Source organism: Octodon degus, unplaced genomic scaffold (genome assembly GCF_000260255.1).
Source record: "Octodon degus isolate 3935 unplaced genomic scaffold, OctDeg1.0 scaffold00025, whole genome shotgun sequence".
NCBI classification, from domain to species: domain Eukaryota; kingdom Metazoa; phylum Chordata; class Mammalia; order Rodentia; family Octodontidae; genus Octodon; species Octodon degus.
The window spans coordinates 5,677,515-5,692,575 of NW_004524601.1; the positions used below are offsets into that span (position 1 = coordinate 5,677,515).

Below are 15,061 nucleotides of genomic sequence, written 5' to 3' on the forward strand. Positions count from 1 at the left end.
TTTTTTTTTAAACAAACATTTACTTGAGAGACAGCATGGCAATAATTGGTTTGTCATGACAAGCAGTATGTATTTAGAAGACCAGAATGACATGCATTCCAAGCGTGACCCTTCTAGTATATATTGCTTTTTTCAGTGCAGTTGCTTATTTCATAGATATCAGTATATATAGTCAGGGTGAGAATCCTACTAATTAACTGCTAGCTTCAAAAACCCACTGATGTTTTTCAGGATCATTGCCTTACCCATCTTGTGGGTATAAATGTATGGCTTTGCCCTTGTCACGTTTCCAAGCTTTCCTCCTTGCCCTCTCCTTGTTATCCATACCTCAAGTTCTTGCTTTCCTTTTAATTGTATTATACCTTTATATTTGTATTTCTTCTTTTCAGTTCTTACACTAGGGAGCCTATAAGATATTTAAACATGTGGGTCTGGTTTATTTCACTTATAAATATATCTTCAAGTGGCATCCACTTACATATAAATGCTACAAGTTTATCATTCTTTATAGCTGAGTAATATTCCATTGTATAAAAATACTTCATCTTTTTCATCCATTCCTCAGATGATGGGCATTTTGGTTGTTTCAAAGATTTGGCTATCACAAATTGTGCTGCTATAAAGATAGGTGTATATATATCACTATGATATGATGTTTACAGTTCCTCCAGGAAAATTCCCAGTAGGGCGATAGCTGGCTTGAATTGTGTTTCCAGTTCTAGTATTTTAAGGAATCCCCACACTGATTTCCATAACGGTTGCACCAGTCTACATTCCCACCAGCAGAGGAGAAGGGTTCCCTTTTCCCCACAGCCTCTCCAATGTTTGTTGTTGGTTGATTTCTTTATGATAGCCATTCTTTCTGGGGTGAGAAGGTATCTCAGTGTTGTTTTAATTTGCATTTCATGGATGGCTAGTGGTGTGGAACATTTTTTCATATATTTATTCATTTCTTTAACTTTGTCCTCTGAGAAGTGTGTGTTCATCTTGAATGCCATTTCTGGATTGGGTCTTTAAATTTGGGGCCCAAATGATTTTTAGTTCTTTATAAATTCTAGAGACCAGACTTTTATCTGAGTGCTAATTAGTCAAGATTTCTTCCAAATTTGTGGGTTGTCTTTTCACTTTGTTGGTAATTTCTTTTGACAAGTGCAAAAACTTCACAATAAGAGGAGTCCCAGTTGTTAATTCTTTCAAGTATTACCCATGCCATTTGATTTTTGTTCATGAACTCTTTGCCTACCCCTATGTCTTCAAGAGTTCCTCCTACTTTCTCTTCCAGGAGATTTAGTGTTTCTGTTTTAATGTATAGATCTTTAATCCATTTTGACTTTAGTTTAGTGTATGGTGATAGACCTGGGTCAAGTTGTATTTTTCAGCACAGAGAGCCAGTTTTTCAGGCACCATTTTTTTTTAAAGAGACTATCTTTCTTCCAGTAAGCATGTTTGGCCCCTTTGTCAAAGATAAGGTGGCTGAGTGTGTTTGTAGAGGGCTCTACATCTTCTAATCTATTCCATTGATCCTCAGGTCTATTTCATTGCCAGTACAATGCTGATTTTACCACAGTAGCCTTGTAGTATAATTTCAACTCAGGAATTGTAATGTCTTATGCCTTGTCTTTGTTGCCCAGCACTGCCTTTGCTATTATTCCAAATAAATTTGAGGAACAATTTCTCTAGTTCTGTGAGGTATGTTGGTGGTAGTTCGGTAGGGATTGCATTAAATCAGTACAGCAATTTTGGGAGCATGTCCATCTTCACAATGTTGGTTCTTCCTATCCAGGAATAGGGAATATCTTTCCATTTTCTGAAATCCTCTATGATCTCTTTTTTTGTGTACTGTAATTTTCACTGAAAAGACTTTGACTTCTTTAGTTAGATGAATTCCAAGGTATTTCATTTTCCGTGGTGCTATTGTAAAAAGTATTGTTTCTATAATTTCCCTCTCAGTGTGTTTGTTATCTGTGTAGAAGAATGCTATTGACTTTTGGGGATTGAATTTGTATCCTGCTATGAAACTGAATTTGTGTATCAATTGTTCTAGCTTCTTGGTGGAGTTTTTTGGGTCTTCCAAGTAAAGTATCATGTCATCTGCAAATAAAGATAATTTAACTTCTTTATCTATTCTTATTCCTTCTATTTCTCTCTCTTGTCTAATTACTGTAGCTAATGATTCCAGAACTAGATTGAATAGGAGTGGTGATAGAGGACATCCTTGTCATGTACAAAGTCTGAGAGTAAAAGATTTCATTTTTTCCCCATTTAGAATTATGTTAACCATTGGGTTGCCATGATGGCTTTTATCAGATTGAAGTAGAGGCTATCTATTCCAACGTTCTGTCAGACTTTGGTCATGAATGAGTGTTGGACTTTGTCAAAAGCCTTTTCTGCATAGATTTTGCTCTATTGATATAGTGTATTACTTTTATAGATTTGTGTATATTGAACCATCCTTGCATCCCTGTGGTGAATCCTACCTGCTCATGGTGTATAATCTTCTTGATGATTTGCTATATTCTATTTGCTAGTATTTTATTGAGGATTTTTGCATCTATGTTCATGAGGGAGATTCATCTGTAGTTCTCATTTTTAGTTGTATCTTTCCCTGTTTTTTTTTTTTAATCAGTATAATACTTTCCTCCAGGAATGAAAGCTGGACCCTCTAACCAGCTAAGCCATTTGAAAAGCAAGAACAGAAAGGATTTTAAGCTGGGACAGAACCATACTTAGGGCAACAGACAAAACAGGTTCCCAGACTGAAGGAAAAAGCAGCCCTGTGTGGTTGCGTAACACTGTGCCCTGTGAAGGAGCCTGCTGTAAGCAGGGGGATAAGGCAACAACCCAGAGGAGGATGCTAGGGGGACCAGAAATAAACCTTTCCACACAGAGGTCCAGTAAGTTTTCAGCAGAGGGCTTAAGCAAATGCAATCTGTGAAGAAAGTACTTTTTAATGAAAGTATTTTGCAATATTATATATTTTTCAGAAACTACAAAACAAGCAGAGAAATATCTAGAAAACAGGATATAAAACAATTTCCAACTCATTTATGGGGTCTATCTTTATAGTATCATTGGTACAAAACATTAAAAAACCCTAAAATATAAGAAAATAAAATTACTTATTAAAGTTTTCCATGAGTATAGATGTAATATTTCTTAACAATGTACTAGTGAACCCAGGATCTAAATAAATAAATAAATTTATTTATTTATTTATTTATCATGACCACATAAGGGCTCTCTCAGGAGTTCAAGTTTGACTCAGGAATTAAAAGGAAACTTTTTTTTGAATTTCCTCCAAATATATAATATTTCAAAATAATTTGCATTTAACACATATGACCATTCGCTATGACCCTTTCCTCAGAGCAGACCCCCTTAGAGCTTCTCAAGTTGTTAGGTAAATCCAGACTTACTTCCTTTTCATTGAGGGATAGTACTTCAGATCATTGGTGATTTTTTCCTTCCCTCCTTGTTCTCTCCCTCCCTTCCTCCCTCCCTTCTTTCCTTCCTTCTTCTTCCTTCCATCATTTTGAAGCAGGTGAACCCAGGTCTTCACATGTGCTAGACAAGCTCTGCACCACTGAGCTACCACCATCCAGCCCTTTTCTATCTATTTATTTACCTTTAACATTTTTTAGAATTCTTACACACACACACACACACACACACACACACACACACACACACATTCAACCATGTATCATAAATCATAGGATAGATAACTATGTAGGTATTCACAATCAAGATCACCAAATGTGCAAAGCCAATGTAAACATAAATCAAAAGCACAGTTAAAATGCCTCATTTTATATTCCCTATTTGATATTATAAATGATCAAATTCTTGGACATCCTCCTTTTAAAATTTTGAGGCAGGATCTTGCTAAGATGCTGAAGCTGGACATAAACTTGGGTCCTCCTGCCTTAGCCTCTGGGATGTTGCACAGTGAGACCGCATATGTGTAGGGCTGCACTCAACCACACTCCATACCTAATGTAGCACATTTTGTTTGTAGGCTCTTTCTTTCTTTCTTTCTTTCTTTCTTTCTTTCTTTCTTTCTTTCTTTCTTTCTTTCTTTCTTTCTTTCTTTTTTCTTTCTTTCTTTCTTTCTTTCTTTTTTTTCTTTCTGCTTTACAAGTAAAACCACTTTGAACAAGTGTGCAGGTGTTGTGTTAGCATTTTCCTGAAAAGAATACCTAAGAATATGATTTCTGGGTTGCATACTAAGTTGATATTTATAGTTTTCAGAAAATGGCAAGTCACCTTCCTGAGTTAGGCATATTCGCCCTCTCATAAGGATTATGATAGACTCAGGTCTCAACATCCTCACAGAAATTGTGTGCATTACCACTATTTTTAATAAAATTAATTGTTCAAATATAAAAGTAATGAAAAATCATTTGGTGTTAGTACATTGTAGTTGTATGGTGGTTACTAATGTTAAATTTTTCATCTCTGTCTCCTCTCTGGTAAAATTTCTTTCCTTGTCTTTTGTCTATGTGATGATTGAATTGCTTTTTTTTTCATTCATGTTGAATTTTTAAGGATTATTTATACATTCTAGATATGAATTTATCTTTGATAAGTGCCTTTCACATAAGTTTTCCTTTTTAATGCTAAATAACAGTGGTTGCTGTATTGCATGATGTTATCTTCAAATTAGTTGTTTAGTTATCAGATATAAAGCTGCAAAATGTTTAAGACAAAGAAGAGCAAAGCAACAGCAACAAATAGTTATAAGAAATTAAAAGGAAGAAAAAAATGAAAACAAATTTAAGCATTAACTGCTCTTTTCAAATGACCAACAGGAATAGGCAGTGCAATTATCCGAACTATCCTGCATATGAACCTAAATATATCTTTGCCCCTTTTTTCTTTCGTCTTTTCCCTCATCCCAGTTTTTCCTTCCCAGTGAACAAATTATTTCCCTTTCACAGTATCTATTGTACCTTTCAGATTTTATTATTCTTTCAGGATCTCACACTAGTGAGACAAAACTTGTAGATTTATGCGTAAACAGAACTTCCAAAAGCAAATGCTTTTCTTTCCTTCATATGATATGGTATCATAGTATTAAAACTAAAAATATATACATGCATTGAACCTCATAAAAATTGAAAAAGTTCTGCTCATCTCAGGCCATAATTTAAAAATGTATATATAAGTCACAAGTAGGGCAAATTATTTACAACACTTTTGAATTTCAAAGACTTTTCTGGAACTTATCAAGCTGTTTCCTAAATTAGTACTTAAAAGATGAAAAGTGCCTTGCCTGCCTTACCACCCGGTCACGCTGAGACAGCAGTTGAGACTGGGTGTGGTGGCGCGTGCCTGTAATCCCAGCTCTTGGGAGGCTGTAAACAGGCAGATCACTATGAGTCCGATCTAGTAGTGAGACCCTGGGTATCCTGTAGACCCTTCCCTAAAATACAAAAATAAATAAATAAATAGTACATGTTTATAAAAGAGCACAAATTAAGAATTCTAGAAAAGAAGATGCATGAATGGCGAGTAAGCACATGTTAAAGTCTCTAAGATAATGAAAATTAACTGCACAATGAACTGTCATTTCACTCCTCTGAACTGCCATTTGTCTGAAAGTACAAATATGAAACAAAAAATATACATGTTTGGGAGGGTGAGGAGCAACTGGTTCTTTTATAGATTCCAAGTAGAAATTTTAAAAGGCTCAATTGATTTGGAAAGTTATTTTGTATTTTTTAAATAAAATAAGGGGCCGGAGAGATGTCTCAGTAGAATAAACGTTTCCCTGGCAGGCTCAATGGCCTGAGTTCAATTCCCGGTTCCACCAAAAAATAAAAAAAGGTAAAAAAAAATTTCTAAAGTATTATTGGTAATTCTAGTCCTTGCTGCTTAGCTGAGGGAACGAAACAATAAATGTGAGCAAAATAAATTTGCACCTGAATGTTCACAGCAGCTGTATGGATGACAGCAAATACCTTTCTAGGATTAATGACTTTAGCAAGAGAATATACATAAAAATACTGTATATTCATTAACAGACTAATAATGAATAAAATAATACATTGTTGATAGATGACATAGTTAGCTATCAAGTATGTTCAAGGAAAGAATGCAGCTTCGATGGGCATCTAGGTCCCATCACAGCAAGGCTGGATCTGCAATGACAGCAGTCAGAGCACGGTGGCTGGAAGAAGGTTCTCCGCAGGAGGAGGGAACTGGAGGTACACCTGAAGCCTGCTGCTGTGGTGGAGCTCATCTGTGTTGCTCTTGTGCACAGCCACAGAGTTGTAGGAAGCTGTCTAAATCCATCTGGTTGCATAGTTGAAGTTTGTCTGTTTTATGGCATGTTAATCATATTTCATTAAAATATTCATAAGCAATCAGGAAACAAACTAGACAGATCACTCAAAATAGAGGAAATGCAAACAGCTACCAAACTTGCCAGGATGTATTCGATCCACCGACCAATCAAGGGATGTAAGATAACAATGCAGTATAAAATGATTTTTGCCTATCAGATTGATGAGCATAAAGAATGAATGATAACTTCTCGATTTAGCAAGTGCAAGTATATGTGAAAAGAAGCACGCTTTTAACGACAGTAAGCATGCAGAATGACACACAGAGAACTGTGCTTCCAGACTCAGTGTCTACTGTCCGAATTCGCATTTTGATTCTGAAGCACTCATATTGCGGTTAATTGCTTACAGCTTCCTCCTCTGTAAAAATGACAATAGCAAAACCTGCCCAGCCTTCCTTTTCACTGTATTTATGTGTAGCAAAGTAGTGCGAGGAAGTTCAGATGGCTTTTGGTTTTGCTCTCCAGTGCTGCATAGAGGTGGGCGTTAGCAGAGGACTGGCTCAGGGCCTCTCGCACTCACCAGCGGCCTTCATCTACTGATAGCCCTGTCCCTGCCTGTGCCCTGAGGCAGCGGAGACCCTTTGGAGGCTTGCGCCCCCTTCCAGGTGTGTTTCTCCTGCTGGTCCTCCCTTCGCTCTCCGCTCTCTGATCTCCAGGAGGGGAGGCACTTTCTTTTTCCAGACCCTGCCCCAGTTCCCTTCCTTGGAGGAGCCTTCCATGGGCTGAATCTGCTGCAACACCATGCTCCACGATAGACCTCTCCTCCTTCCAGTCGAAGGTGCTGGGTATTTATTTTTCCTGGCAATGAGAAGGCGGTGAAGAATAGCTCCCCCATTAGGAGGCGAGGGTGAGCGGACAGCGCTGGAGCGTTGCTATAGACACAGGAGAAATGCTGCAAAGACCTGATTTGTTCATAGATCGTGCATAAAGCTGTCATCATTAACTCAGATGATGCGCTTGATTCTAAAAGAGAAAAACAAAAAGCAATGAAAGAAAGATATGTAAGACAATAAATGAGAAAGATCTTTCAAGTTTCAAGTGCTCTACAGTGGTATATTCTTTTTTATGCATTTGGTAGAGGGTCTCACTGCGCAGCTTGGACTTGTAGTGATCCTCCTGTCTCAGCCTCCTAAGTGCTAGGTTATGGGCCAGCACCAGCACAGCCGGTCTTAGTGGCCGGCTTGGGGTCTCACTGCACAGCTTGGACTTGTAGTGATCCTCCTGTTTCTATGGGCCTGCACCAGCACAGCTGGTCTCAGAGGCCTGGCTTGGCATGCCTGGGGGCAGGGCTGGTGGTACATAGTGCTGGGGATAGAACACCAGTTCCTGCTCCTGCGTAAGCAGGCTCTTAGTCAGCTGAGCTATCTAGCTAGCCCTGGTGTATTCACTTTAAATATATACTTTGTGTCACTCCCGAGTGCATCCTTCCTCTGTGTGTTGCTCTACTACCCACTGCTCCACTAGAACCACATCAATCTTACACAATTTAGGCTCATATTGAGGAAAATATGGGATAAACCCAGTGAATATGGTGAAGATTAGGAGGGCACATAAGATTTCATGCAAAATTCCCAGAATTTGAATGTTGACAGAATGGAATTAAATTTAGCCTATAACCTAGGTTCTGTAATATGTGATAATTACATATGTATATATGTCTAATGGCATTTGTCCTCTGTTCCCACCATCGGCCAACTAAAACACAGTCTTGGAGCGCCGGGGCTTAATGATTATTAGGATGTAAAAGATTTAAAAGTCAATCGGGAATGCTCCTGAAAAATAAAGCTGTGGGTTCAGGAGCTTCATTCTGTGTGGAGGCACGAGAACTGCTGCTCTGAGTCCCTTTTAGGTGTAGATGATTTGCAAACGTTGTGGGGCCAGATGTCGACCATTAGACCTTCTCCATTCTGTTGCAGGTAGGGTCATAGTTTTAGGCTAGTTCTCTCTTTGATCATTTAAAAATCACTTTTGGCTTGTTAATTAGATACAGGATTTGGCTTCCTTTCCTTTGCAATATAATTCTGTTATCAGCAAAACCACATTCTGCCCAAGGTGACTTCGCCAATGGCCTTAATCCCTCTTTTCAAATCTGTGACATTAAAAGCCTTCCAAGTGAAGGAATGTATCGTCATTTGGGCTAAAAGAGACTTTCTGTTTAGATTTCAGATATTCTAACCCACTGTAAAAGTTTGATAAAAAATAAAAACAGAACTTCTAATTAATTGCGTACAGAAACTTGACAGGATTCTACTGGGAGACATTCCTAATAATCCATGCATATAATGTGGCAGGAATTGTTTATAAGTATAAATGAATTGAAAGGTTTACAACCCTGGAACAAAAGACGATAACAAGACAGACCATGGTTGGAAACCTCACAATTAAATTCTCAGCTAGTAAATGACTTATTGGAGAATTCTCTTTTATCTTTGCTTTCCAATATGCTCCTGAAATAACAGAAAAAAGGAAAAGAAATATCTTAGCAAGAGCCTATATCGGAAGCTCTTAGGCTACCTTACATACACATAATTTTAATAACTCTTGGTTGATTGGAAGATCTGTGCATTTGAACATATAATCTCTCTCACTTTGTGTACACATACTCTTGTATTAATAAAAAGTATTTAATTATTTTTCAGTTTTTTGTTTTGTTTTGTTTTTTGTTTTTGGTGGAGCCAAGGATTGAACTCAGGCCCTTGTGCTTGCCAGGGAAGCGCTTATTCCACTGAGCCATCTCCCCAACCCTCTTAATTATTTTTCTAATGGTAAATATTCTAAAATTTGTGAATTTTAAGGAAAGCTCATTTCTGAAAAGAAATTGATGCTGTTTGGGTGTTGTTTAAGGATTTTGACATTCCATATTTCAGATTAAATATTTTATAGAATTAGGAATCAAAGTCTTGCCTAGGGCCAGGGAGATGGCTCAGTGGAATAAGTGCTTCTGTGGCAAGCACAGGGGTCTGAGTTCAATCCCCAGTTCCACCAAAAAAAAAAAAAAAAAAAAGTCTTGCTTAATGGTAAGTTCAGATATTTGGACTAATACCTGGATGCCCGGGACTTAGCTACTCATAAAATTATTCCACACTATTATATTACAAGCAGATTCACATGCTTAGTTAACCAAAGAGCAACCAATAAGCTTGCAATAAAATCACTGAACTCTTTAAAATTACTTCTGATACCTCACTTTTCAAATCATGTCAGGAAAATGTGCGGGGATTTTCCACCCATGTTGACTGCAGTGTTTCTTGCTGCGGCTGGGTACTCGAATGCCTCTTTCTTCCCGTTCTCCGCCTGTGGTAACTGCTTTCATATTTCATGAGTGGCTTCTCGCAACCTGATGTATCATCTAGCACCATTTCTGACAAATATTTTCAGTGTAGAAATTTGTTTTTTCAAAAACCTTAAATAAGTTTATTCTATCTGTGAACACTCTGGAGCTTGATACAGTCATTCCATTTTTCACTGAAAATCCTACTTTGATGGCTCTGACCCAAAGGGTGATCTTTTCCCTAACTGTACTCACTAGACTTGTAGAACATGATCTTTTTCATGCAGGCAAAGTGGTCTGAATGTTCACATATTTTCATCACTGGTGTTTGTTGGTGTCATGATACCTGGGATTAGTGGGGTTAAATCTTTTAAAGCAAGAGAAAACTAACCTGCATGCTAGCTCTCCACCCCCTAGATGGAGTTTTCATTATGAGTCCATCTAGGTATGAACACAGACATAACCACATGCAAAGCAGTGTTCCAGGATAAATTGGGCTGCACGCACCTACTCACCATGTCTTTATAGCTTAAGAATGCAAAAAATGTGTTTTACAAAGCAAGTTTTTGTCTCTAGGATGCTAGTTCTGAGGAGTAACCTTGAAAGAAGCACAAAAACAACAAATGCCTCCTCTTTTTCTTGTTACTTTCTTTTATCAGTACATCATGAATGTATTCACTGAGAGCGGTGGGCACGTGGGCATGCACTTTGATATATAAAAGGTCAGAATAGAAATCTGCAAGAATAGAAGAATGTTCTATTAATCCTGACAAAGGAAATACACATCCTTGTACAACATTCTCGATTGCAATCCCTAACCGAGTAACTTTCTTTTCAATAACAAATAATACATTGATTATAAATATAAATTTCAGAAAAGTTTTTAAAAAAATATTTTAAGAGGTCATCTTGATAAGACGAATAGACGTAAATTTGATCTTCTTGTATTTTTTGCCTGCTGTGCAATTTGCATTGCACATGTATATATGGGATCAATCCCTATTTGGGAATGCTTTGGAGACACACTCTATAGCTAAGTATTCAAAGTGATAGCATTTTAAGTTCGGTTTAAGTTTCATTTCATTTGAGGATGTCAGCACTACATTTTACAGCCGAATAGAACTAAAACTTAATATCCAATATGCAATTTGATCCAATGTTGGCTAATGTGTCTTCCTTCTTTCATAGCCACATGGTTTGTGCTTGTCTTCCACACTTCCTTAGTACATAAAAGGTAAAGTATAGTTGTTAAAATCCTGGGATACAACGGGCCCATATTTTTTATTTAGCAATAACTTTCAAGTGTTTTACGATAGAAGTTTAGAATTTCTTTAAAAGACATCCCCTTGACAGCATGCTATTAAATCTTTAAAATAAGGGATAATAAGTGTTTCTAAAGAGGGATAGTATTTTCTGTTGTAGTTTCAGCACTAGGGTTGCTCATTTCTGTCCACATATGATGGCTCTTCCAAGTAACTACCATCTGGAATGCTGCCGCTCATCGGTGCAGGGTTTGCAGGTGATTTCAGAAACAGATGAGATTGGAGGTTTGATCTGCACCACTAGCAGGTATATGATCTTGGGTAATTACAGAACCTCTGTGTCTTGGACATTAATCAAGTAAAATAGCAGTAGTGTTAATTTTTCTCTATATTATTTTTAATGATCCATAAAATTGTTACACACAAAATGTCCTGTGTGGCATACAAGGAGTGTTCAGTAGGATTTGCACACCACCTCCTACTCTTACTTTATTGACTCTAAGACATCACTGATTATAAAATTCACCATGACTGTGTGGAACACTAAGAAAAAAATCACTGCAGGTTAGACTTTAAAACATGCTTGTAGTTTGGATTACGCTTTGTAATTATTGAATAAGGTCTTGTATTGTTAATAAATGTGAATTACTTTTATAATGTATAAGTCATAAAAAAACATACAAAAGAAGATGGTTTAGTTTTTCATTTTCCTTTTCTTTTTTTTCTGTCCAGGTTCACAGAATGTGATGATTTCCATTCCCATGGGCAGCTGGTCCACGTCCCTAGCGCACCTTCGTCATCTTACCCTCTTCTCCTGGCTTCCCCTTGGCTCCACCCCTTGCTCCCATCCCCTTTTTCAAGTGTATTCTCTACCTATTTCGGATGACCTAGTCTTTATTTTGCTCTTTATTTGTATTCTAGGTTTCTTATCTGAGAGAAACCATGTGATACTCAGGGTGGTGTGTCTGATTTATTTCACTTAACCCCATGCCCATCTCTCATTGTTAATGATGGCATTTTCTTAATTTTCCCAGGTTGCGTCAAGGAAAGCATTTCAGATTTACATTAAGAATTTGCATTTATAGTCTTTCATCAAATCGTCCTGGAGACTTGTGATCCTTGAATTATGTCCTTAAAAACAACAAGCAGGGGAGCACGAGGGGGCTCCCGTAGCTCCCGCGCTGTTTGTGAGTGCCCAGCAGCGATCTCAGGTCCCACGGATGCCCGCAAGCATCGCAGCCCTCAGAGACACTGAACAGAGGGAAGGGGCACCGTGCCAGCCAAGGCCCTGCGCTCTCCTGCTTGACTCTTGGAGGCTGAGTGATTCCTCTGACTCATCAACGCTGGAAGAACAGCCTGGTGGGGCAGCTTGCTCCTCGTCCTGGTGCAGCCAGGCTGTGGTCCTCAGAGCCAGGGACACACGGCCGTGGGCGGCAGTCCCCAGCCGGTCTTGCTGGCCCTTGCATTGGTAAAAATGCTGCCTGCACATTAGACACATTTTAAAGTTTGCATTTCAACATTTTATTCTTTACCCACCAATCAGGATGCCTTTTTCCTAAGTTTTATTTACCTCCTCTCCTGCTCACCCATCGAGATGGCCTAAGTGATATGGCCTAAGAAGGCTCTTCCCGGTGTCTTCCTCGCTACCACGTACTGCTTGCTACGCTGGACTTCGACAGTGCAGGGCATATCCCATTGCTTCCTCACTTAGGCTACTTGTCTACATTTTAGAGAAATTGTGCTTCATCTGGAAAGCTTGAAATATAAGCCACAATACATTCAAAGAAAATCAAACTACAATCTTCTTTCCAGTGATGGCTCCATATTCTTGACAAATATTAATCTTCAGGATAAAACATGAGAAATCTTAAGTTTCAGCTATTCCAGGAAATTCTCACAATGTTATTTTTATTAAAGTATTACACAATTAAATAATGTTGAATGAGCATATTGATAAGGAAGCCATTTTCTGAGAGAGCTGTGCTGAAACTTCTGGAGACTTTCAAAGACCTCATAATATAATCATAAAGTGATAAAAAATAATATAAGTTGACATATAGAGACATATGGAGACGGTATATTGACATAGAGACAAGATTATATATTTTATTAACTTACATGGATGTTCCTAGTTGATTTTGACATTTAATAAAGAAAACATCAAAAGAATGGGCTATTGAGGAAAAATAAAAGACATACCAAATAAAAGTCATTCAAAACTGAAAAGTAATGCCACATGTATAAATATTTGAAATTAAAAAAATTAAATGGAATTTCAGTATACTTAATTTTGTGTTTAAGCTCTGTTTTGTAACAAATATTTCTGGCATAGAGAAATTGCTTTGCTTTTGACTTCAGTTGAATTGTCAAGAGTGTTTGTAAAGGCCTAGAGTTGGACGTTGCATAACTTCTTGCCTTGTATCACTTCATTTTTTTTTATGAGGCTGAAAACAATATTTTTTTCTGTCTCCCTGAGTTCACTTTTGAGATCAACTTGTGATTTCTGATTTGACTACTCCATATTGAGAATTCTTCTCTTGTTTTCCTTGAATTTCTTCATTAACATATTTAAAAAAAGTTTTACTTATTTTAATTCAAACACTAAAAATTGCCACCAATTTCTGATTCTGAAAAAACTCACTTTTTTCTCCACTTTTTTCTCCATCCTTGATATTCTTAAATTCTTATTGATAGATGTTTCTTCAAACAGATATTATTTTCTCTGGTTCTGATGAGCAGATGCAGAGTTTGTTTGTAACCTCAGAAACGAACTGACTTTAAAGGAATTATATTTTAATAATTTGAGTTCGTTAACTCCTGTAAAAATGATTTCATGTCTCAGTATGACAAATAATTGGACTCCTCCTTGTGACCCAGGTACATTATAAAATTTAGAGAGCAAAAATGGAAAAAAGCTATCTCTGTACTTATTATACAAGTGAAATAGTTCTGTAATGAAACTTACAAAATTGATGTTCTTATAATTGACACAAAGGTAAGGTATATCAGAAATCAGCATGAAACACTAATTAATTACTCAGTAACAGCAAAAATAATTCAATGATTTATAGCACTCATTGTAAAAAATAAGTTGAAACCCTGAATCTTAAAAAATTTATTATTCTGCTGATTGAATTAAGCATATTGTATTATTACTGAGATATCTGAAAGACTTTTTCTAATGGATTCTGTTTCAAAGGTTTCCACAGCTCCTATGCAGTTTAGTTGGGAAGATTTCAGGCATGGAAACTGTACCATAATGATTGGAACTTACTGAAAATTTGGAAGTAGCCTGATTCAACAAAACAGAACTCCAAAAACATTTTTAAGACTTTTGATGTGTAAAACCAACAGAGGAAGAGACATGGCAAGAATGAAGGTCATGTCTGAGGTCACAATTAAAGGTACAGACCTGGACTGATTTTTTAAATCAAATTTAATGATTTATGGCTGTAAGCATATACTGTGGAAGCAGATCATAGAAATTGCTTTCATTTTTACAGATGTAATACATGCTTATTACCAAGTCAAGTAGACTTTGTAACCTAAGAGTTGTGACTGAGACATATGGTGAATGTTTTTATTTTTTTATTTATGTATTTGGTATAGGGCTTCCCCACACAGCTCGGACTTATAGTGATCCTCCTGTTTTTAGCCTCCCCAGTACAGGAATTACAGGTGTGCCCCACCTTGCCTAGTCTTGGTGGCCAGCTCAATGTGCAAGGGGTGGGTATAGCATGACATGTGGTTTTGGGAATAGAACCCCGGTCTTTGTGCTTGCTTAAGCAGGTGTTTTGTCCAATGAGCTATCTTGCTAACCCTGGTGAATATTTAAATTAAAAATATTATGCTAGCAAAAGGCGTGCTGCCATTAATTCCCCTTAAGACCCTCCCCCTTCAGCTTTTTTTCCTCCACCTCCACTTTGAACACTTTTCCATTCATTCAGTCCATGTTCTGATGCAGTCTCAAAAGTCCTCTTTTGTGAGTACTTCCTTGTGCTGTCTTGGTTGCCTGATATCCTAAACTGCTTCAGAGGATTGCTTTTCATGCTCATTTCAATTATGAGAGGTGCCAGGAATCACCTAATGCCAGCTCCATCAAGTAGACGGGTAAAGACACAGCATGTTTTCTATCTATCTATCATATCTATCTATCTATCTATCTATCTATCTATCTAT

At 37.3% G+C, this 15,061-nt stretch overlaps 1 pseudogene; it reads right to left on the bottom strand.

Moving 5' to 3' along the window:
* The window catches only part of LOC101581378, a 60,963-nt pseudogene that overhangs the window by 33,790 nt on the left and 12,112 nt on the right, over nucleotides 1-15,061 (bottom strand).